This window comes from Falco biarmicus, chromosome 4 (genome assembly GCF_023638135.1).
Source record: "Falco biarmicus isolate bFalBia1 chromosome 4, bFalBia1.pri, whole genome shotgun sequence".
Lineage (NCBI taxonomy): Eukaryota > Metazoa > Chordata > Aves > Falconiformes > Falconidae > Falco > Falco biarmicus.
In genome coordinates this window covers 61876301-61900930 of record NC_079291.1, presented here as the reverse complement: position 1 = coordinate 61900930, position 24630 = coordinate 61876301, and the positions used below count along the sequence as shown (strand labels likewise).

Below are 24630 nucleotides of genomic sequence, written 5' to 3'. Positions count from 1 at the left end.
CCCAGTTCCCATGGGACCCACCAAGTGCAGGCTCAGGGTATGGCCCGCCTTCCCCCTCCCTGCTTCTGCGGGAGACGTGACCCCGTTTTAAAACCCTTGAGCTAGATCCCCCAGTTCAACAAGCCTCTGTTACAAACCTACATTCATTCATTAATGTTCAGGCTGTTCTTATCCTCTCCCCTTTCTAATAACATTGCATTCTCACCAATGCTTATTTGGGATGACTGTGGGAAGATTTTGAAACCAGATATAGGCTTGGCAAAACATTCATTACGGCTGTGGCTCATCTTCTCAACCAAGAAATTGCATGTGCTCCAGAAAGAAATTCCCCGAGTGCTCCAAATCTGCTTCCATTTGCTGAAGCAGCAATTTGACATTTAAGTTGTTTGGCTTTTCTCAGTGGTTTCACATTTTACTTCTCAGGTTTCCTGAGGAATTCATTGCAGACTAATATTTAATCATGCTCTGGTAGGGTGACAGCTCAAGTTTAGCAAAAATATTGCTAATACTCAGATCCGGAATAATTTAATTCAAAAGAAGATGCTTTCCCAAAGCAATGGATTGATTTAGATACTAATTTTAGGGAAATGTTAGGGCTGGTTACAACCGGTACTACTCTGTCAGCATGCAAAGCTCTGCGCAGTGCACTCCCGACAGTTGTGACAAACTGATTATCCCTTATTCTTTCTTCCAAAGGCTCCATGGCCAAGTAGAGGAGACAATAGGCGTCGGAGCCTGTTCTCACACAGAGGAGAATTAATCCATTGAGTTTTAAAACTGCTTTGGGGCTGACACCGACAGAAGTTGTCCATTAACAAAATCTGGGGGGGATGTCCACATGGGACATGACTTCAGTCAGAGAGCCCCCTTCCCAAAACTCTCTCTGCAATGAAAGATTCATAGAGCTAAAATTAAAAGGCTCTCTGCTGGCTAAAAGCAAGCCCTCTGAAGGTTTCCCAGTGCTCTGTTAGCAGATCTGCACACTGTCCTTGCTTCATCCAGCTTCATTTGGGGTTTATATAAACCACAAGCACAGTCTGCAGTTCACTAGCTAGTGTTTTTGCTAAAATCTTTAAACAGTGATTCAGTAACGATATGGGCCTCTAAGAACTGCACACAGCAAAGGCTCCTCTCACCAGGAGAACAACTACAGCAGTTTCTTTCGTGGACTGGGGACCTTTCTCTTGAAAGGAATGGCCTGAAGGTCACCCCTTAGGGATGCTAACAATGCCTTCAACGCCTTGTGACATTTGCCTGGAGACTGTCTGACCCCACAGCTTTTCAAACTCCCTGTTGCCTCTACAGTTTCTCCTGTTACCTAAAATTTCAGGTTTAATCAATCCCATGTATCTTCAGCTAGCCTGCTGCTCGCAGATCTACTCCAGCGACTCCAGAACTGGGGCTATTTGAGGACTAGAGGATTTTATATTAAGCGGCAACAGTAGCATGTATTTCATTATGATGTGTAATGACCTTTGGGGATTGTTTTTAATTTAGGAAAGAATTCTTGAGTCATTTCAGGCTTTCAAGACAATATCTTCTTTGCTTTCATATGGCATCTTTATGTTGCTAAAGGTTTGCTTGCTGGCGTCTGTCGCCAGCGTATTAAACTATACTCTTAAATGAGTTAATTGCGACACAGCTTTCTGATCTTCTGTCTTCCTAACGCTCTTGTAATCTTCTTCTCTCTGTCTGTAGGATTCATTTTTCCCAAGCTCGCTCTATCTGTATGATTCTGTTTATTGACTGGTGCTGGCACTGAAGACATCTATTTATAGAAGTCTTTATCACTTATTTCTTTATCACTTATTTTGTGGCATTTCACACCCATAATTTTCCCAGCTGCCGCAAACCTTCAGATCGAATAATCTGGGAGTAGTTTAGATGAGGGGGGCTTTGATTCCTTCAGAGTCTGTTTTCTTCCCCTTCAAAGGCAGTCTTTAATACAGATACCACTTCACAGTTAAGCGCTGCTAATAGTGATTAATTCAGCTTATCAAAAAGTTGAAAATAGCTGAATTGGGCTATTTGGTTGCCTGGATCCTTGTCTGGTGAACGCTTCCAATTAGGTTTGATTCACAGAGGTGCACCTATGTTTTCCTTAATTTCTGCCTGTCTGCTGCCGGGCTATTTTGTATGATAACTCCTCTTGACTGCAAAAATTAAACACCAAAATAATATTTTAAATCAGTCCCAACAGCCCTCCTTTGCTGGGCCCTAAATGCCTGCTTGCTCTCCCCGAAGCATGTTTTACCCGATGGCTCTGTGAAGTGCCATTGAGGGGCTGTCTCAGCCTTCTTGCTGAGTTTAACTTCTGCAATCGCTCAGACTTTCTGCGTCCTCTGCCTTTTCTCTCCCCTTCTCCCTTTTCTGAATTTCATAGTCTGCCAAGATTTTTTTCATTGGATTATCATTATTTTCCATGCTTTGTATGAACGAGTTGTATTTCTATTCCAAGCAACTGGAGTGCATTCCCTCCCCCCTCCCCCCCCCCCCCCTTCCTTAAAGTGTCTCATTTTTGGAAGATGAATAAGAATTTAAATGGGAATTCTCACCCATAGTAATGGAAGCTGCTGTCATTTTCCCCAGCTCTCGTTTCTTTTTAAAGTGAGAGCAGAAAGATATGTAGAAAAAAATATTGCAGTTTGTGGCTTTTGAGCCTAAGCTTTGGATATTGCATGCATTTTTTTTTTCCTCCTACTGGCAAGGATGAAATTTTGCAATCAGGTCTCCACGTCTATCATGGAGTCCCAAGGGAAGAAATAGTCTTCCAGAAACCGTGTTTACTTTGTCTCTTCCGGAAAGCTAGGGTTTAACAACATGGTAATTAAATTTTTATACAACCGATTGAGTTTCATTCTTTGGCATTTTCAGGCAACTTTTAATTCTGATGTAATCTGCCCTCTGCTCTATGTATAATTCAAGCAGCTATCTGCTGCAGCCATGTCATGCAGCGCAATGATGCATTTTCTCTTTTCTCCTTCAGGCCTGTTTCTCGCAGTTACACCCTCCCCCCAGCCAGTACCTTCCTTTTTTCCCTACTAGAGTTTTGGATGTGAGGTAATTCCTCAGAGATCCCCTCTCTAACCCCAGCCTCAGGGGTTAGCTAATTTTCTCTGCTTCATATATGCTGCTCTCTCTTGGCAGCCAGGTCTGGGAGCAGATTCAGAAAACCTCTCCAATCGCACGCCTGAGAAATGCATCTCAGTGAGTAACACCTTTGAATGTGCTGGAAGGTCCATCCTTCCCCAGCCCAGAGCTCCATCGCCTGCTCAGCTGGGCAGGCTTCATCAGCTGGCTGAGGCACACGGCTGTGCTGCCCACTCAGGTGGTGCTGAGCTGGTGCTGAGCACCTTGGAGGGCCAGCGGGCCATCTCCAGCTGGGCAAAGGGCTTCTCACAAGGTCTCCCAGGTGATGCTGCAGTGAGCTGGGTGCGCTACATAGGGAGGTCTCCGCCTTCTGCTCTACTGTAGCTGAATAATTCGGGTTTGGCATGGGGTTTGGCACCCTGCTGCCTCCATTGGCACGAGCTGCCAGGGAAAGCAGCTTTTGATCAAGAAGGGCCGAGCTCTGTCCTTGCTGATAATATGACACTGCCTTTAATTCACACCGAGGGCTTGCTTCTAGCCTGAAAAGATGGTTTTCATGCAACTTCCCTGTGTGGCTCGTATTTAAAGCTAAAGCATATAAATGAAAACTACACACCCTTTATTTGCATGTCTGAACTGATGAGTGTGCAAAATGGGACCAGCGGTGGCTGCACAGCTGTGGATGAGCATCACGCATACGGGCTTTCCATCACACCTGCTCTTTCATAGGGTTTGCACAAATGGGCGAACTGCCCAAAGGGAAAATAAACAGCAGAAAATGCCCTGAGAATTCTTCAGACAGCCGAAGTGCTCTCAGCTGTTTTGATAACCAAGGGGAATTTCATGGGAGTCAGGTTTCTAAAGTGACTGTGTCGTTTCAGAAACAGAACTTGGGCATTTCTGTAGACAGCACTGCCCTGGCTTCTGCCTTGTCTGTGAGCAAGGGGAACAACAGGTTGTTAGAGCTTTAAGGGAAGTAAGATGAGGTATAATGAAAGTACTGGAACCCAGATGAGGGATGTAGGAAATGTATGTAAACAGCAATGTCTTTCCAAAGATGATACCCATAGTTCTGCCTCATCCCACCACGACAAGGAAGTTGGAGAATTCAGGGTTGTTCACCAAAAGCCGGGAGGGCAGCCACGGGAGAGGGAAGAGCACGTGATGGGACACTGAGGCATCAGCCACCTCAGAAAAAAAGGCAAGTCAGAAATTATGCGATGGAACCAGAGGAAATGCTGAACGGCTGACAGAAAGTACAGCAGGAACCTTTCACTTCTTTTTTTGTTGTAACACAAAAACAAAGGAATTGGAAAGCAGCACACTCCAAACCATTAATTTGCACATGTACCATTACCCTGTGTAACTTGTTGCCACAAGAAAGTGTTGCTGCTGGCTTTTTAGGACTCAGAAAGGGAGTAGACCGTTGGGTCCCAGGAATGTCTGGAATAGTCATAATGAGTTGTATGGAAAGTGTATGAACCCTCCTGTCCCAGAGCTTCAGCCAGGCAGCAATCCAGGTGCAGGATGAGATTCAGCGTGAAGAGATCACCTCTGTGTTGGCCTGGCAAACTTCCGTGCCTGGCCCCAGTACCATCTGACACAGGGTACTACACTGAAGAGATGTGAGGTTCCGTTGCCTTTCACAGTCCCCTCATTTTGTCCAAGCAGTGATGGCACATCTCATAACAGAGGCATGGCAGTCCTCCAGACACCCGTGTCCTCCATCTCATCGTCCTCAGATCTGCTCCTTCCAGCCTCTAGATGAGTGACCAAAACGTCCCCCTCTGCCGCTCTCTGAGCCTTATCTTGTATCTGATCGCCTGAGGAAGGAAGAGAACAGTAAAATCAAAGCTAACTAGGCTCTGATCCCTGGGACGCTCTCCTTGTTGGTGAGGGATATGGCTTGCACAGAACTTCTTGCAGACCTGCAGGGCCTGATGGAGCCGGGCTCTTTGCAGCCTGCTTTTCCCTAGAACAGTCGTCTTCTGTCTCATCACACGGCTTTTGTCAGTCCTGGTTACATGCTCTGTCTGCTTTGGGCTGGAAGCTCCTGGGGGCCCAAAGACCTCTCACCCGCTCCTGCGCCGCAAATGTCCTGTGCACCAGAAGCAGGACAGAAATAGCAAATCACCATCAAAGTGAGCGGGAGTAATTCACGAGCTGCATGTATTGCACAGCAAGGGAGAAAATTTCTGTGGCTTCACTGGGGATAGCTGCACAGAGTGGAGAATGTGATCAAAATCCCCTCTCTCCCCCACTTGGTAGTTTGAGAAGAATAATTTGATTGAAAGGCAAATCCTTTAATCTCCAGATATAAATCAACAGAATGGCAGAATTGCTTAGGACAGAGCATATCATATAGGGCATGTACTGTGTCTTTTCCCTTTAAACACACACGGGCCCTCCAGCTGTTAACCTATTTATAAAAGGTAACTCAAGGCTACACGCAGACTCCTGAGGACATCTCATTCTGTCATTGCAGCACAGACTCAAATTTTCTGTCTCAGAATAATTGGGCTTGGTTTACGAGAGGCCCAGGCTGGAGGAGAGATCAGCTCTGCCAACCTGATGCTAAACGCCCTCTCCAGTGCAGAGGAGCAGGATGAAGCCCTCCAGGCCAGGCTGTCGAGCACTTACCAGGACAAGGCTCTGCTTAGATGCAAACCTCAGCTACCACATGATGGCAAGCCTTGGCAGGTTCTCCTCTTCCCGCATGCGAACGCCCATGCTCTGGTTCATGTGCTGAGTGCGGGAAGCATCCCACACCCTGGGTCACTCACAGTAGGACCTGGGATGCAGGACAGCAGCTAGAGCTGTGCTTTCTGATGGTGCCCCGGGGACCGCAGAGCCCTCAGCAGCACTACTTGCTCCCACAGCCTCAGCATGGCACTGCAGCCACCCTCCTCCTCCTCGCCCTGCGCACCAGGTTACAGTTGACAGACAATCCCAGATCAGAAGATCACGGGGTGTGCCAGCTGCAAGGCAAATCCCATGACCAGTCAGAGAGATTTGACAGGTCTCTGGGGTGGCAGGGGTCCCTGGCCAAAATTCCATGCCTTCCATTGTGCTGGAGTCAGCTTTGATAAGCATAACAGCCCTGGCTGGCTGGCCGGCCAATATCTGTCAGCGCCCCACAATGCTTTTGTATTTGCCGGAGCGGCGTCCTGCCTCACTCGGGCTAGTTAGCTTCTTCTTGCATGCCTGATTCATCAGAGGGAAGTGGATGTGAAATGAAGACAGCAGCATGGGAGTGGAAGTTGCAGGCTACTTTTGTAGGAGTATTCAAATTCTCCAAGATGCTTACAGGCATTCACTTTCAAAAGCATACAGAAACCCAAGTTTCCTGAAAAAAAGTTTCCTGGGTGCTACTGTAAGAGCTGAGGCAATTCTTTGCTCCACTCAAACACTTTATAGAACTGGTGCTTTTTTTTTTCTTTCTCCTTCTTTATAGAGGGTTCAGGGTGCCTTACTTACTAACTGCCACTGACGAGCACTCATTTTTGGAAATGACCCCTCCACAGGCTCTGCTGCATGTCTGAAATGATTGAGAGATCAGAGGGATGACAGGAACCTCTCAGCAACACGGGGCTTTTAAAGCGGCATCCCTGCGGAGCCAGGACAATCCCCAGCAGCCTTGCCTCCCAAGCACTTCTCATGTTGAGCATTCACCTTTGGCTATCATGTCATATGCTTTGAAGGGAGAATGACAAACTCTTGATAAATGGGCCAGAAAGCCGCACTGTTCATCGCTGTTTCTCTCCAAGACTTTTACTGTCAATGCCCTGGAACAGCCAAGCCAAGCCCTGCCACGTTACCGAGTGTCCTTAATTTGCACTGTCTCCCATCAAAGTGGCCATGAACAAGCATTTGCCAGAAACGAGCTCTCCCTGCCTGGCTCCCTCAGCGCTCACAAGTGACTCACATGATACAAGTCAGACCTACACGAAGAGCAGCCTGACTGCTGGCCTGCTTTACCTGCCCTGCTGGGCTAATGGGCCTGGCCTGGAGGGACTCGTTAGGGAGATAAGCTGGTCCCCTTACTTTTACCCCATCCACTTTCACTGCCTGACTTGATGAAGGGGCAGAGCTATTGCCCACGCACCTTCTCTCCCTCCACCTCCCCCTGCAAAAAAAAAAAAATAAAAAATTACTTGCTATTACAAGGACAGATACACCGGTAGCTTCTCATAGACTTTGACTGCCATATGACCGAGGAGGGTGGTTCCTGCTGCCCTCTCTTTTAGGACAAACGGAGCTGAGAGACGACTCGCGGAGTCCAGAAAGGCAGCTGGAAAAGCAAGTGGAGAAGTAGGTTATATTCTTTCCAGGGATAAACAAAGATAAATGAGATGCTCTGAATTTTTGCATAGCAAAAATATGTGGGGAGGCAACGAATGGAGTCTGTCCTAGAGCTGCTCCCATAAAGCAAAGAGCAGACTTCAGATTTTGAACTAAAACAAGGAAGTTTCATATTAAACAGTGTCCCCACAGAAGCTAAGCTCAGGTAGAATAATAAAGGAGCCAGGAGTTTTTTCTGGGGAAGCTAGGCTTGTAAGCATGCTAGCAGCTAAGGGAACACATCAGTCAGTTGTTCACCTAGGAACAAGTCCAGCTGGGATTTCATCCCGCCTTTACATTGATGATTGCTGAACAGTTGCAGGAATTCATCTGTGTGGAGGACAGAGGTGTAGCTCATATTATATATTGCTTTTCCTTCCTTCCTTCCTTCTGATCAGGAACAAGTTATTCTGTCCTTCAGATGTAAGCTGAGCTATGAAATTCTCTCTTCCATCCTGCTCCTTCCAATACCAATGACAAAAATTCAACTGCCTTCAGCTGAAGCAAGACAGGATCTAAGAAAACCAGGAAGCCCAGTTCTCAGTGTACTGAGAAGCTATGCATAATAGGGTAAAAAACCCATAACAGCTTAAGATGTGCAAGGAGCATGCCACATATTATGAAGAAAAAGCTGTAGATGGGGATGAGACAACCAGAAGAATTTGTTCTTAGCTAGCAATGTGTATGGAAGAACAGTGATGGGAGACAGCTGCCCGGACTGTGATGCTACATGCTGTAGAAACAGATCACAGCTTTTGGGCTGATGGTAGCCCACCACCCAGGGTTTATAAATTCAGATTTTGTAAGTAGGAAGCCCTTTGTGCAATGAAATAAGGATGTTTGGATTATATTGGACAGTTGCCTGCTGCAACGCATAGTTTATAATGGACACACCTATGGCATTGCAGGGCGGCTGCCTGCTCTGATTTCTGCTGGTTAGGTGTGCCTGGCTGGGACTAGGGCGAGTGTGAACTCTGGACACTTCTGTCTCCTTAAAACACCAATAGGTTGCTCCCGTGTGACCACTGTATTGAAGGCTAGGCTTTGGACTCTTTAAGGTTTTATTTTGGGGAATAAATTCAAGGCTCAGGGAAGAACTAGAAGTTCTTTTTGAAACCAAAAGCAGGTCAGATGTACTCCCCGACATGGCGCTGATGTAACCCACTGCTTTTTGTTGTATTACTATGGCTGCTCCACAGGCACAGGAATTGCTGTCCTGCACGAGAACCAGGGTCTACGTCATCTCGGAGAACAGTTAGCAGAAAGGCTCCAGAGGACAAGAGAGGTGGATCTGCTAAGGAGAGAGAGGGATTTTTAAGCCTATAATGATCTGAAGCCCAAGGTAGGCTGGGACAGCGCTGAAATTCAAACCGTTGCCTGATCCTTCCAAAGAAAGCCATTAGGATGCTATTTAATCTTAGACCTTAAAAATAGCACATGGTACAAGCAGTTGTTATATGTATGACTTTCATCAGGACACAGAATTTCCCTGCTGTCTTCCCCTTACAAGCTCTGGCCCTGGAAATGTACCCACACTCCCAGGTTTGGGAAGAGGGGGTCAGGCAGAAGCTGCAACCTTAACTCTACATGGATGGGGTGTGCCCCCTTCCACAGCCTGATGCAAAGGGTGTTTCCTCCCTCAAGTGACCAGACATAAGAGACACACCTATTTTTGTTTTGATTTAGTCACCACACTGATTTTCTTATCTAGCAGGCCAACATGCCACATATTTTCATGAGATTTAGTAGCTCAGTAGCTCCCTCGGGTCAGATGAGTGACACATACAGCCCTTGGGCACATGCAGGAGCCTTGCTGTCGACAGACAGGGGATGATCTCCCTCCCTTGTGGTTTAATTTCCATAATAGCTTGTGATGGTTTAAACCGTGAAGAATGAGGCTGAATATTCCTCCTGCATGTTTGTTGTCACTGTACCAATACTGTATGATCTCACCTTTCTCTTGTTTGAGGGAGTTTCAGCCATGTGCACCACGTGGCTTCACTCAGGGCAAGCTGTGCCTGGCAAATTTGGTGGCCTTCTACAGTGGGGTTACAGTGTTGGTGGAGGAGGGAAGAGTGACTGACGTCACCTGCCTGGACTTGTGCAAAGCATTTGACACTGTCCCACACGACACCCTTGTCTCTGGAGAGACATGGATCTGAGAGACGGAGCACTTGGTGGGTAAGGAATTGGCTGATGATCGCACTCAAAGAGCTGTGGTCAATGGCTCAATGTCTGGGTGGAGACCAGTGACAAGTGGCATTCCTCAGGGGTTCGTACTGGGACCAGCACTGTTTAACAACTCTGTTGGCAACACAGACACCGGGACCAAGCCGCCCTCAGCAAGTTTGCCAACAACAGCAGGATATGTGGTGCAGCTGACATGCTGGAGGGAAGGGATGCCACCCAGAGGGACCTGGGCAGGCTGGAGAGGTGGGCCCCTGCAAAACTTATTAAGTTCAACAAGGCCAAGTGCAAGGTCCTGCACCTGGGTTGAGTCAACCCCCAGTATCAACACAGGCTGGGCAATGAAGTGATTGAGAGCAGCCCTGAGGAGAGGGACTGGGGGTGCTGGTGGGCGAGAAGCTGGACGTGACCTGGCCACGTGCACTCGCAGCCCAGAAAGCCCCCCATGCCCTGGGCTGCATCCCCAGCAGCGTGGCCGGCGGGGCGAGGGAGGGGGCTCTGCCCCTCTGCCCCGCTCTGCTGAGACCCCCCTGCAGCGCCGCCTCCAGCTCCGAGGCCCCCAGCATAAGGAGGGCACGGACCTGTTGGAGCGGGGCCAGAGGAGGCCACGGAGATGGCCAGAGGGCTGGAGCCCCTCTGCTGCGCAGCCGGGCTGGGAGCGCTGGGGCTGTTCAGCCCGGAGAAGGGAAGGCTCCTGGAGACCCTGGAGCACCTTCCAGCACCCAAAGGGGCCGGCGAGGACGCTGGGGAGGGGCTTTTCCCAAGGGCCTGCAGCGCCAGGACAAGGGGGAACGGCTTTGCACTGAGAGAGGGCAGATGGAGATCAGAGCTGAGGGAGAAATCCTTCCCTGTGAGGGCGGCGAGGCGCCGGCACGGGCTGCCCAGAGCAGCTGTGGGTGCCCCAGCCCTGGCAGTGCCCAAGGCCAGGCTGGACGGGGCTGGGAGCCACCGGGGCTGGGGGAAGGGGGCCCTGTGCGTGGCAGGGGTGGGACTGGGGGGGCTTTAAGGGCCCTTCCAACCCAAACCATTCAGGGATTCTGTGATTCTACAACTATGCCTGCCATAAAAAGCATGTTCTTTCATCACCTACCATCCTGCTATCTACATTTCATCCCTATGTCTTGTTCTCCTGTCCTGCATGCAAGGAGGGTTGCATTTCTGCACCAGAAGGGCCACGGTGGAATCTATGCATCTGTCCCTGGATGCTGTGTTTTATTGCAAGCGTCTTTCCAGCTGCTTCACCACATCGGTGAGTCCTCCTGTCCAATACAGGTGTGCACGTGCTCCCAGGACATCCTCTCCCCTGCCAAATATAGTCCTCTCCTGCCCCACCTCACCCTCCTCAACCCATGGGATGTCTTCATCCCCTGCCAGCCGTCATCCACCCTCAGACTGCTCTGTGTCTATGAACAACCATCTTGGTCTCCAAAGGTGAGATGACAAAGCTTTGCTGCCAGGAACTGAAATGTGCTGCTTGCTGACCATCACTGTGTGTCAGTGCTGTATGCACGGTCATGCTGGGGTTGCTCCCTCTGCCTGGGGAGGGGGTCTGCTCATACCACCCCTCCAAGACTGCACCAACTCCAAAGCAGTGCTGCAAAGACACCCTGCCACCCCTGAGGGTCTCCGCAGTCGAGGTCGGGCTCCATCACTGCCTGACAGTCCCATCTCCCTTCAGCCCCGTGTTTCCTCACCATATCTCCTTGGCCCATTCCCTATCACTTCAAAGTACCCTCGCTGCCATCTCCCCTCACCGTTCCCATCAGCCACCCTCCCCTAGCCACATCCCTTCAGCCCACTTTCTGCTTCCCCTCAGCCACGTCCCCTCGGGCCCCTATGCCCCTCAGCCCAAACTCCCCCGCTCCACATCCCGTCCCTGCTCCCCTCAGGCCTCTCCCCTCACCCCCACCGCCCCACGGCTCCCCTCCTCCGCTGGTCCCCTCAGCCCGCCCCCGCGGCCCCTCTCCCCGTGCCCCACCCAGCGCCATGGCCCCTCCGCGCCGCACCCTACCTCGCTGCCCTGTCACTGCAGCGCCGCCTCAGCCCCGCCCGCCGCCCTCCCGGCCCTGCGCCGCCCGCGCTCGCGGGGATTGGCGGGCGGCGGGCGCGGCGCGGCGCCATTGGCGGAGCGGCCGAGAGCCCGCCCGCGGCGCTAGCAGGGTACTGCGCTCGGCGTGAGGCCAGCGCGGCTCCGTTCCCTCCTTCTCCTCCCCTCAGCCGGGCCCGCAGGGGAGAGTGACACTGACCAGGCGGCTCCGTCCCGGCGGCAGCCCCCCGCGCCCCCCTCCGCTTCTGGTAAGGGCCGTCGCGGCGGGCTCCGAGCTGCGGGCGGCGAGAGGGCGTGGGGATACCCCGCTCCGAGTGGGGAGCGGGCGTGGCGCCCTCTGAGGCGGTGTGAGGCGATGGAGGGGCGGCCCGGCCCGGGCGGCGGGGGCTCCGGCCTCGCCCTTGTGGGGGGGCCTGGCGGGGGGCGGCGGCGCTGCCGGGTCTTTTGTGAGGGGCACGGGGCGGGAGGCGCCGGGCCGGGGGGCCAGGCCGCGGCGGCGGCCGCCGGCAGCGCGGGAGGGAGGGAGGGAGGGCGGGCCGGGCTGGGCTGTGGGTGACAGAGGGCGGAGGGCGAGGGGGAGGAAGGTCCCGCAGCATCAGGAGAGCATCTGCGCGGCCGGGGTCGTCCCGGAGGAGGTGGGCGCTGCCGGGGGGCGCCTTTGTTGCAAGGGGGGGAAAGGCTGAGGTGGCCCGCGGGCGGGCGGGTGGGCTGCAGCCCTCGCAGCGGTAAGTTCGGCGGGGCTCCATTAGAGCTGCCCCCCTCCGACACATGGGGGGCGCGTTTGGGGGTCGAGGGCAACGCTGCGAATCGGCATTTCTCGTTGGGACCTCTCAAAACTTTGTGTAACGTGTTTTTTTCCCCCGTCCTTCCCCACTATCCTCCTGCTTGGCCAATCTCCTTCCCTGCTTTATAAGGATCGCTGTGGAGTTGCATCAGGGGATATTTGCGCCGCAGCTCGGTAACGCAGAAGGGATAAGTATTTGCAGAGTTGCTGCTTGCTCGCAGCCTGGTGCGCTGGGTGTGGCGCGGTGTGGATGCGGCACTCGAGGCCTGCATGGTAGCGCTGCCCAGTCATCGGCAGATTCAAACATCTATTTATATAGATCAGGCCCGGTTTCAAGATGAGCAAACTTCTTTTGGAAAGAACAGTTGTAGTGATAAGTATTAAACAAATGTTTGCTACAGCATGATGTAAGGTTGCTGATGATAAGTTGAAGCTCTAGACAGTGAAGTTTTTGGTCCTGAAGATGCTGTTCTACTGCCAGAAGCTACCTCTTAAGTGTATCTTGCTGTAGGTAGTATGCTTTGTTGTAAACTCTACCCCTCTTAGAAGGCTGTGTTAAGTGCATGATCTGTGAACATATTAAACCTGAACTTAGATGTTGGGGTTTGGTTTGGGTTTTTTTAGGTTCTTCTTGATAACTCTTGCTTGGTGGCTCCTTTCCTTGTTTCTTTTCCTTCCTTTATGTTCTTATGTTTCCATTCCTGTATGGATTTAACAAACTAATTTATTTTAGCTTTTTTTAAAAGTTTTCTTTTTCTTTAAAGCTGGAGTCCTATGTTTAATGAACCATATTCTTCCCAGCTTACAATTTCAGCAGAGTATCGGAAAGGCTTCTTGAATAATGTAATAGATGTCTAAGTACTTTCTCAGTATTTCAGCTTGTGGAATAGCAAGCCTTGCTCGGTGCCTCCTTATGCCCCCTTTATGTAGGGCTCTGTGTGTGATGCTGCTGTAGCTTTGTTTTGTGAACTGAAAGGACAGGGGTGTGCTGGTGTTGTACAGCTTATTTCCTCTTTGCCAAGGCTTGATTATTCCACCTGGTAGTGTATGTTTCACTGGTGAGATATATATATATATAAGAGGTGCTTTTGCAACTTGATTAACTTTTAGATTTATTTGTCTTTCTCCAAAAAAGGAAGTGAAAAGTATTTTATGTAGCAATACTATTAGGATAAAAGTGATATTGGCTGGATGGACCTGTCTGTGTTAAAATTGCTTTAAGTTTGCGTTTTGTTTTGTTTTTTTTTTCTTAGGAAAACTGGTAAATTTTCTGATTATCTTTTCAGATGCGTTGTGGAGGGTTCATGTGCTCTTTTAATTTTTTTTTTAAATCTTTTTTGCCCTTCTCACACCAGAAGAGATGAGCTTTTTCAGATATAAAAGGGCCTTATCTGACTTGCTCTTGAAACAGCAGCAATATCATTTATCTTTTGTTTTCTTCGTTAGTGACAAATAATAAGCTTAAAGGCAGAATAGTTGATCTGTTTGTGAATGTGATTGTTGACTCTAAAACTGGAGGACGTGGATATTATTAAATCTGTATTATGTGTCTTTGCAGAGATGACATCAGGGAAATATCAAATAATACAAAGAAGTGTCAGTGGTTTTACGATCACAGCCCTGCAAGTTCAGCCTAGAGCACAGTGTTGCCATGGGTACAGTTTTGTGGGTTACCCCTCGTTCCCCCTGAGTCCTCAGATGATATTAGGAGAGGATTATGTCAGTCTTGTCCTTAAATAAGAAGTGGGAAGCCTGTTGGTAGTACACTTATGCCAGCGGATACTCACTGAAGCTTTAATATCTGACTTCATCATATTGTTTCTTAAAAGCTAATGGCTCTTGTCAGTCAGTTTACAAGTTGCTGGCCGGTGATCCTTGGGCAGGTTCCTAGGAGTGTTGAACACCACAGCTCAGCTCTGGGAACTGCAGAACCTCACCCTTGCAGGATATCTGGAGATCTGTTTTAACAAGTTGCCTAATTTGTCTGTGGGAAACTTTGAAGGTTAGGAGTAGTGTAGTGGTGTGGGTAAATGCATAACTTTAGCCCTTGCCTGCTCCTTTGTATGAGTTGGCTGTGGGCATCGTAAGAGAGTGGGGTGAAAAGACCAGGAGGTGAATAATCACATGTCAGGCTCCCATAAGCTGTTGAAACCAACTTGGACTTACTCTGGTACCTCTGTGTGCCCTGCCTTACAGTACTGGTAAGTGTCATTTAAAGATGGCAATACTAATTCTGAAAACTGAAGTTTAGAGTACTCATTCATTTCTCTTCCAGGGACACTAGACAGTTAAATCTAGGTTTTAAATGCCAAAGTATTGCTTAAACTGTTTTTTCCATTATGATGTTAAACACCCCCCACCAACAACAATGTAAGCATAAGACAACCTGACCATCAGAAATCCAATGAAAATAGAAGCAACTTGGGGTTTTTTTTTGTTTTGGTTTTTTTGAAGGAGCAGCAGATAAGGCTGTGTGGAGGCTGGGACATAACAATTTCTACTCCTAAGCTCATTTTATGAAGTCTGATGAATACTCAGTTTAAACAAATGAGTTACGTATCCTTTCTGGTGTTTGTAAAAGGGCTGACGCAGCCCTAATTTTAGTAAATGGAGCTATAATTATATTTGAGGTCCCAACCTCTGTAGTATTTCAGTGGTTACCTCTTTTTCCCTAGAAATAAATGAATCTGGGCCATTAAATCAGATTTGAATTCTTGCAGAGTTCAGGTCTAGTGTAGACCCATCGCTGTTAGTACTGTTCCTGCTGTTGTGTACTATTCTTAAGCTAACCTCCTGTTCACTAAACTATTGATATCTTCAGCTAATAACTTGGTACTTAAAGTGCGTTTGTCTCAATGTACATAGCGATGATGTGCAGACTTCCAAATTCTGATACAAGTTTGGCATATGACTAAAGGAAACCACTGGTTGGACAGGGTATAAGTCTGTCAAGATGAATTTGAACTACTTGCAATTAAATGAAAGTGGTGGTTACTTAAAAGCCAAACAATGTATAACTGCATGTTGGTTTGGCCCAGAAAAATCCCCAATAATTTATTTTGCTAGTCCAGACATAGATTGGAAGATAAGATTCTGGTCTTTTGCTTTGAGAATGAAGAGTTCAAGACATGTTACTCACCATGTTGTTGCCAGTCTGATTGTAGATGGCAAATTATGTTTTGTATATGTGCTTCTGGAGTTGGGGAGGCAAACTTGAAGCAAATATTACTCTGGAAGACAGATAGTTTTTTCCTGTAGCTTCGAGTTTACACTTCCTGTCCCAACTAAAATAGATCAATCTTTTCCTTAGTCAAATGCCATGTATATGGCTTCCTTGTGTTTTAATAGTGCAATTTTTTTTCTTGAAGGCAGATTAAATTATACTCAGCTGTAGATCAGAGAAATGCAGGTGTCTGTGATTATAGCAGACAGTATGGTGGCAGAACAGCTTGACTTGTGCCTGAGCCATCATTGCTGCCATCATCTGCTACAGAGTTCGTCGCCCAGAAGAATGGGTCGATGTGCTTTGGATCAGGTTCTTGAGGAGGTGGCATAAGCTGGGTTGAACAAAGTACGGCCCATGTGACTAAAGTGTACAGGTAAGCTTGCACAGCACGCAAACCTGTGTTTCCCCTGTGGTGGATTTCTCCAGCCTCCTACAACTCGGAAGCCAATTTCGTGACTTAGTTTCGCACATGCAGATGGATTTCTTGTGGTAAGAAAAGGTCAGTGAAATCGGTTGCCGTAGATGTTACGCTGTTTTTAACTTGATAACAATAAGAATAGGATATTTCTGCCTTACACTAGTGCACTGTTGCTCTTGGGGAGGCTCCTTAATAAAGTTTTATGTTGGAAATTGTTAAATATTACAGTTATTTTAAATTATTGGGAATTCTAACCCCAGAGGATTATGGATAGACATTAGTGGGATATTTAAGCAGTATTTAAGCTCTAGCACTCAAATGTATTGGGATAGTGCTAAGGGGTGTGTGTGGGGAATATGTTTTCAAGAAATACTGGTCTGGAACTCCTCTGAATAAGTTGTTAAATTATGTCATGCAAGCCCATATTTTATAAATGTTGGTATGCTTGATAACAGAATGTTTGCAGTTGTTGCTCTAGAAAACAAGGGAGACGCTGTGTTAATGGGAAGTGTAAGTCTACTACCTAGATGAAAAATGGATGTATATATATATATATGCTAATATATTCAAACTCTGTAATACACATTCTTCCCTTGAAATACCTGCTGGAAGGTGGGAGGATGTGGGGTTATTTATTCTCTTGCTGTGCATGTGTCCTCCCCTAGAAATAGTGAAGGAAGAGTCTGATTTCTTCTCTGCCTACCCAACCTCCTCACTATTAGAAAACGATATTTCTCGTTGCTCTCTTAATCCTTGCTGGCCTCGTGAATTTTCCTGTGAGAGAGTGGCAACTGCTGAATTAATACTTCCCCCAGGGAGTAGCAAGATACTAACTTTGAGATAAAGCTAGCAACGTCCCTGTGATTTGGATAAAACTAGCCAAAAAAAAAAAAAAGAGAGAGAAAAAAGTAGTTGTAGTTGCATTATTCAGGCAGGTTTGTGTAATGCAATAGGCCCTGTATTAGCTTTCCTGTGCGAAGGTTAGATTTCTAGTCTCCAGGAGTGGTAATTTTTTGTAAAGAGACTTTAGCGTAGACAAACACAAGTCTGGAGTCTTTGTACCCTGCCCAAAATGACTGTGTTAGCATGGTGGAAGATTTGATATGTGGGTGGAAAGAAGTTTAAGTATTAGGTATATCCTTGCACGCTGGGTGACGTGACACACATGGTGTAGCTGGAGATTAAAATGGGATGAGCAGTTCACTCGTGCTGTGTTCTGGCTATCAAGCTACTCATGTGTAGCTGCAGGAAGGTTCTAGGAGAAGTATGCAGTTAATCACATCCATTAGCATGATTAAAATCCTGATTAACCTGTGTCACTCACTCCCATTTTCCACCTACACTTTGCCCCTTTTACCTGGAATATTTGCAAGTATGAGCATAAGACAGACTGAGAACAATGCAGGCTCAAGCCCAAGGGATAGTGACTGGGTTTTAAATGTATGAAATAATTCTGGGCTTTATATTGTTGTAACAGGCAAGTTCTTCAGTAAGCCGTGCAGCTGCTGTCTGAACATAAAATCTTAAAACTCAGACCCTCACAGATAGAGGATCCTCAGCAAGATTGTCAGGAATCCAGTTGAGCATGAAGTAGGCTTGTCTTGCTGGTCAGTCAAGTGCTCATGGCTTGCTAGTGTTTCATATCTAGTGCCTACTAATGTTTTAATTTTAACGCCTCCATCCACATTTGATGATGGTCTCTTTGTGTTGGCCGGCATGTTGGATCAGTGCTGTCCTTGCCTCTAATGGCTAGGGCTAAAATGGGCTGGAGAATGAGTCATACATGGATGTAATTCTATGCAAAGATGGCCAGTTTTAGGATGGAATTAAAGCTGGGAACTGCTACAAGTTAGGCTGGTTGGATTTTTGACAAGAAGTGAGAAAAGCCAAAAAAGGTAATTCTGTAAATTCCTTTGTGCAGAAACTCTCATTTTTTAAAGTTTACTGGTTTGGTAGATACTGTGCATATGAATGCTAGATCTTTTTGAAAAAGCAAGCTTTTCTCTGAGTATTAGGTCATACACTTCCAGCACGTTCCCGCCTGGGAGTGAGTCATTGTTCCTTTTGCAAAATTGCATTAGAGCTACATCATCCTGAAAAGCTGTTTTTCAGCTGAATTTAGGGTGTTGATGCTTGCTTTAAACAAAGTAAAACTACGGGAGGATTTATCAGATGAATTTCAAAGTATGTTTACATAATCTTGAGTTAGGACTGCTGAAGTGCTAGAATTGAGATCAATTCATACTTGTTAGTGAAAACCCTCTGATGCTGGGGGTGCTGCTTCCTGAATGTGCTGGGTTTCATCCCCTACCAGCCCACTGGGGTATGTCTAGCTTTTTGCTATAGATACTCCGGCAGTTTGTCCTTCTGGGAGTGTGATACTGAGAGTTTGTTTTCATATTATGTCTTTTTTTTTTTTTTTTTCTTAGTAACAAAACTAGCTTGAGGTTCCAGCGGTTTGGTGATCAGGTGGGATTTCTAGCACTGTTTTTAGGTGCTGCATCACTTCTAATAAAGTGGAAGTAGAACAAAGTAGTTGGAGAAGGAGATGCCAGGCATAGATAAAACCAGCTTTCTGTTGGGGGAAATGCCATAGAGAAACACAATCAGTGGCATAACTGAATGAGAGCAGTGCAAAGCATTAAGGATTAGGGGTGGAAAATCCAACTCCAAACTGTACATACCTTGAATTTGAAAGGCTTAAACTGCCAGGATGTTCATGGAAATCTGAAAGTTGTGCCTTACTGACAGTTTTCCTTTAATCCCCTCTAGAAAGTACAGTGCATTTTCTAAGCATCTAGCTATTAGTAGTTTAAATTTGAGTTTCTGTTGTGCTAAGAGGAAGAGGTCTGCTGTTCAGTAAAAGGCTGTTTATCATAGGTTTATCATGGGCCGCCCAGTCTAGTAGGTGCTCTTGATACCAGTGACTAATGATGTCTGCTCAGGAAGTTCTCACGTGCTCTGTTCCCATGTGGGTAAGTATGGCTTGATCTATGCCTTAGTAGTCTTGTGAAATTATTGGTGATGTTAGACTTGAAATGCTGTTAGAAGTATTCAGGAAAACACTATTGCAAACAGCAGCTTACAGAAAACATTTTCAAGTGTAATTGTTAGCACTGCTCATGACAGTTCTAAGTACTTAATTCCTGCCTGTAACCTGATTGCTGTCTACACTAAGGGTCCCTTTCTGTTGGTCTGAAATGATGTTAATGCCAAACACATGAATATTGAATTTGGAACTTTTTGTTCTTGCCGATTGTTATTATTTTCTATCTCATCTTTTCTGGCCCCTTCTTGTTTTTTGTGTTTAACCTTGAGTATTTTACTTCCTCAGTCTTCTGACCCTGTAAAGGCCACTTATGTACTACAGCTTTATTAAGTGTAGTGCTCCTTTTAAAGATAACTCTATGCTTACCTGTACTGGTCTTAAGGAATCTCAGAACAGTTTTCCTGCTGTCCATAGGTACCTAATTAGTAGTAGTGAAATTTATTGGAAACTTTGGAAGAGCAAAGACAAAAATTCACAAGCCAGCTCCAGCAGAGGCTTCGAATCAGGCTCTGCAGACATGAGAGGCAAAGAATGAGACAGAACTGAGTCACTGTCTCTTCCTTCCTTTTGACTCTTGTGGTAGGAGTGAATAGTTTTCTCTTTTTGGTCATGAATCAAAGCAATTGGACAAAGGGTTCTAGGTGTTGATAGGTAGATGATTTGGACTTCTTGCTAAGTGGGAGCTGTGGATTTTAAAGGGATTTAGATATGCAGTAGTAACTTAAATATTTTTACATTTGTTGGTTTCCTGACATAGTTATTGATGCACAGCTTCAGAAGTGTTAGTTTGACTATAATATCATACATGCTAATGTTTTCTTTTCTCTCTGAAAAGGCGGAGAGAAACCTCTGGAAAGAAAGGTGGGATGTAATAGGAGACTTTTAAAATGATCTTGAGATTCTGGAGGAAATGTTTGGTCAGTACAGCAATTGGTACTTATGATTTGAGTGTCTGCATTCCTGCTGAGACTTGCAGAACACAGCTCTGAAGTGTAAGTTCTTTCTACCTACACCAGGACAGTTGGACAAAATGATGGGACATCATCACCAGGGTGTCTGCAAAACCAGTAATAATTTTTGAGGTTTAAATTTTGCATTAAATGCTTTTGGGATGACATGCCATAACACTTGTCACCCGGTATACGTATTGGGGGGGTGGGGGGGTAATACTGTGACACCATGATGATGGCAACTCTGTAGGATGCTGTGGGTGGCTCAAGCTATATTTTATGTTACAAATTTGCATTTACATATGAAGCGACAGTGTACGTAATCTGCAGTGTTAATTTTTTCAGGATATCTTTATGCTTAAAGCATATATTATTTTTTCTTAGTCTGTATTTTAACCTATTTAAGCATTTACGACATGAGAGTTAAAGGATATGTCCATCTCATGTTCTGAGGACTGGGTTTTTTTTTTACTGGTGTTTTAGGTAAAATGTACTTTTTCTTTTTCTTTTTTTTTTTTTTTTTTTCATTGGGATTTGGACAGAGCATGTAGGGCAATGGGATCAAGTGTCACATTGGGGATTACAAATTTGTCCTGATGTGACCCTCTTAGTAGCTTGCATTGGTGTAATTGGTGAATGACTGACTGGATTTATAGGGATGTATATCTGCATTAGCAGTGGCTTGATGTAACTGTAGCTTATTTGCTTTTAGTTCAAACTATTTTCAGCTTGGGAATTCACTTTTAAAGAGAGATCCTATAATTTTCCTTGAACTAGCATTCTTAGGCTTGTATTTTCCCTTAAAAGTAATGATGGTTTTATTAGGAATAATAGTTTTACATCTGAATTTAGAGTATTGTACGGCATTGTCTGGTTGTTGAAAACCTAATTTGTCCAGTAAGCTGTGTATTTACCTCAGATCTGTGGATGCTAATGGCGTTTAAAAAAATTGATCAACTGTTCTTTTGTTGCATCAGCAGTTGTTGTCTTGTTCTTAAAACTATAATGACTCTAACTCACGGTATTTGGTATTGTTTTGATGTGTTGTGTTCCTTTGCTGGCAGCTTCTGTGAGATTTCTCTCTCCTAGAATGAATAAATATGAATTTAAGAGTTGGGGAATGTAAAGAAACCTTTGTAATTTCAAGCTTAGTTTTTTCCAGCTAAGATTTTTAACTTGCCAAATTACTAGTAATTGCTGGTATTGCTAAAAGATTCGCTCTATGGGCACATCCTTCTATACTTGTCTCTAAACATAACTCTTGCAGGCTCCTCTGCATCCAGTAGAGGTTATTGCTGGAGACAGTAACTTCAGTAGGGTTTTTTCATTTTAATCTAGTCTGCAGTTAACGCATGCTTCTTTCTGCTGGCAGGAGCTCCTGGAATCATTTTCAGCTAATGATGAATTAGTAAATGGTTGTGATTCACTACACAAGAAAAGTGGAATTTGTCAACTCACAGCAGATAGCCATGTTGTACATTAAATCTTCGTATATGTTTTACAAAGACCTTTAGTTCTAAAGCGTTGATTTGGTTTTTTCCTTAATTACCATGAGCTGTGTTTGTGCTACAGGTTCTACTCTGCTACCCTGCTACTGCTGCTCTCCTCTTTTTTTTTTTTCTCCATTCTTTGTGTCCTTATTAGCTAAACTTGCAGATGACCTGTGCTGCTGTTTTCCTCCCTTAAGTGTTTCTCACCTACCAAATCCTGTTTGTAGGCTATCTGAATGTATTGAACGTAGGATGGTTTTCTTTTTGCTTCAAAGACCTTTTAAAACGGCTGTTTGAGGGTTGATTGGAGCACATAATTTAATACAGTGCTCCTAAAAATCCTAACTCTGGCTGGCATCAGCTGATGCTGTGTCTTATTTAAACATACTGCAGACTTGATGTTTTTCCCCTGGGGGATTGACTTCCTGTGATAAAATGAGATTCCCTTTTAAAGTAGAGGTCTACGGTTATATAATGAGAGTAGGAAATGGTCCAAAAGTGACACTAGGAGAATAGGAAAGTTATTTTGGTAACTGGCTGTTAGATAGGACAATAGAAAATATGCTCAGGAGTAACTTGAAATCTCTTTGGAAAGTGAGAGGAATACATTTAAGGAATTAAGTAAGGGAGTGACTAGGTCAGAGCATGGGAAGGGAGGTTATGTTAAGGACAAAGTGGTACAGTGCACTTCAAGGATTCCTCTTAAGATTTAACTCTTTCCAAACGACTTTTAATTGCCTCAATAAGCTGCTGTGTTGTTCTGAACCCTGATATGTGTTCAAGTTTGAATCTCCAAGAGCCATGCTGGCTTTTGCTTTTTTGATTTGAAGACCTGAAGAGAAGTTTTTTTTTATCATTTTTGTGTGTGGTTTTGTGTTCTCCCTCCACCCCGCCAATAATGCCAGACCAGGGAATTCCTTTCTTCCACCTACACTTTCTGTTTCCCCTTACCGATATGGCAGTCTTGCAGAGAATTATGCAGTAGTCAAAACTGGCTTTTTATGCTATTGGTAGGGCATAGGAAGTTTCTAAAGCAGATCCCCTTTACTCGGTAGGGATTGTTAAGAGGCAGCAATACAAACTTGCAGGGAAGCCAACTGGATTCTGGTAGGGGGCTGCTAAACTTGCTGCGCCTTCGTAGTCTCCTCTTAGACGGAGGAGTTCAAGTTCAGTGCTGCGTACATGATGATACACTCTATACTGTGACTGGCTGTTCTTCCAGGTCTGATGTTCATATGGATTGGAAATGGAGTATTGGTTGCAGTTTTTTTGTATATGGCTCTTTTAAAGAAATCTAAGATTTATTAACTTCAGGTATCCACATTTTGTTGTATAATGGGAGAATTGTTCTTGTTCATTGTGTTTTTGATTTGTTTTCTATTATGCTGTTCCCTTGTTTTGTAGCAGTTTGTCTGTCCTTGCCTCAGAGGAGAAATACAGGCAGGAAGGAGGGAATGAGGCTACCATTAATTTAGTTTCCAGTTCTGTTTCTCTTTCCTGCTTCCTCAGCAACCTGTGCTAAAGTGTTGAGCTTTGAAATAGTGCTGACACTTTAAAGTGTCATCTTCAGGAAAATAGGTGGGGGTATCTACTTCTCTTGGGCCACAACTTTGGTCTGATTGCATATATGAAAAAGCAGTGTTTATAGCTCTTGGGGGTACAGTCTGAGGTCAGCATATCTAGATTTTTGGCAGAGCTCAGATATGCTGGTAAGCTCCAGGACATGGGGTACCCTTGAACAGCAGTGTAATTTTGGCACAATTTCATTTTGTCATGTGTAGAAGTGAAAAGGGATATACTGATTTCTGTAGGTGTAATAAGTCCATGTGTGGAATCCAGTTTGAGAATTGCAGTTTTTAAAACCTGAACTTGTAGATGTTGGCCAGCTATTCTGGAATCATCAGCTGAGACTATCCTTCTGTCTGTCTTCTAAAATCCTTTTCTTTGTCAGAAGAAATTGCATGTGCGGAGTGGGAGGAACACACATTGTCTGAGAGAAATGTTCTTGGCGTAGTTGATCAGCTATCTTAACGAAAGCAATAGTCTCTCTCCTGTGCTAATAGGACCTAAATGCCCACTGCTCACCCCAGAACACCCACTTCAGATGGTGTAGCTTGCTAAGCCCAGATTCTCTTGTTTACCTGGGATCCCATGGACAAGTTGCTCTCCCACGGAACAAGGAGATGTGTAGTTACTGGCTGCCTTTTTGCAGGTTTGTTTATGAAAGGATCTTCAACTGCTTTTCATCTGTGATACGCCTGTAGAAACAATGAAAATGCCCAAGATTGATCAAAACTAAACTGGTTTTCTTTTTTCAAGTCTGGGAGATGTTTATTTTCTCTAGTATGTAATTTATCTATAGCCTTATTTTTCAGCAGCCAAATATGCTGACTGTGCCTGTTATGTTTCCCAAATGAAATTATCTGGCAAGCTTCACATCTTCTAAATATCATTTTGAGGTGCTGATGTAATCAAATGGTTGAACGTGAACTGAACAGGAAATTACATAGTGCAAAACCTGCTCTTTAAAAACTGTACAGAATTAAAATGCATTTGTTCTTTTTATATACTTCTAGAGTAGGCATTTGTGGTATCCATTAATTTCACTTTTGTTCATTTTTTAAAATTGAAGCGATATCAATTTATTGAATGCTCAAGGAGGGTGGGGGGAATCCAGACTGAGGGCTTATATATCCCTAACATCTCATTAAAATTTCAGTGGGAGTTGTTTAATTATTAAAATAGAGTTGAAATAACATTGTGCTGATCTTACTTTGCAAATGTGAAGGGGGTAATACGGGTGCATGAAAATAGTTAATCTAAGTTGAAATGCAGTAGAGCATCCTGATTGTACAACTGTAAACCTATGCATTTTTCTAAACAGCTGTATTCTTAGTTAAACTTCACAATTTTATTCCTCAGTTTATAAATTTACACACAGATTTGTAAACGATCCTCTGAAAGATAAAAGTAAAATAGAAGTAGTCTCTTACTGATGTTGAATATCTTGTCTATCACATACAGATCACCTTGAGTAGCATCTTTTTC

At 45.4% G+C, this 24630-nt stretch overlaps 1 protein-coding gene and 1 long non-coding RNA gene across 17 annotated transcripts in view; one reads left to right on the top strand and one right to left on the bottom strand.

Annotated features, from left to right (window-relative positions):
• Window positions 1–2807: 2807 nt before the first annotated feature.
• Window positions 2808–10043, bottom strand: LOC130147209 (uncharacterized). Of its 4 annotated transcripts, none has more exons than XR_008821156.1 (4): window positions 6568–10032; window positions 5731–5881; window positions 5019–5188; window positions 2808–4913 (listed from the first exon to the last, which is right to left on the bottom strand). It is a non-coding gene; the product is annotated as an uncharacterized LOC130147209 (long non-coding RNA). The 4 variants fall into 4 exon arrangements; XR_008821157.1 differs by having other exon boundaries at window positions 7255–10032; XR_008821155.1 differs by having other exon boundaries at window positions 2813–4913; window positions 5731–7381; window positions 7690–10043.
• Window positions 10044–11751: 1708 nt separating this feature from the next.
• MAP4 (microtubule associated protein 4) overlaps window positions 11752–24630 on the top strand; it is a 170719-nt gene continuing 157840 nt past the window's right edge. For 6 of the 13 annotated variants that reach the window (XM_056333967.1, XM_056333972.1, XM_056333966.1 and 3 more), the window contains exon 1: window positions 11755–11913. The gene's annotated coding sequence lies outside the window, so the exon portion shown is untranslated. Of the gene's footprint in view, window positions 11914–12243; window positions 12301–24630 lie in introns of those variants that run through there. The other 7 variants (XM_056333971.1, XM_056333968.1, XM_056333978.1 and 4 more) reach the window with 5 other exon arrangements.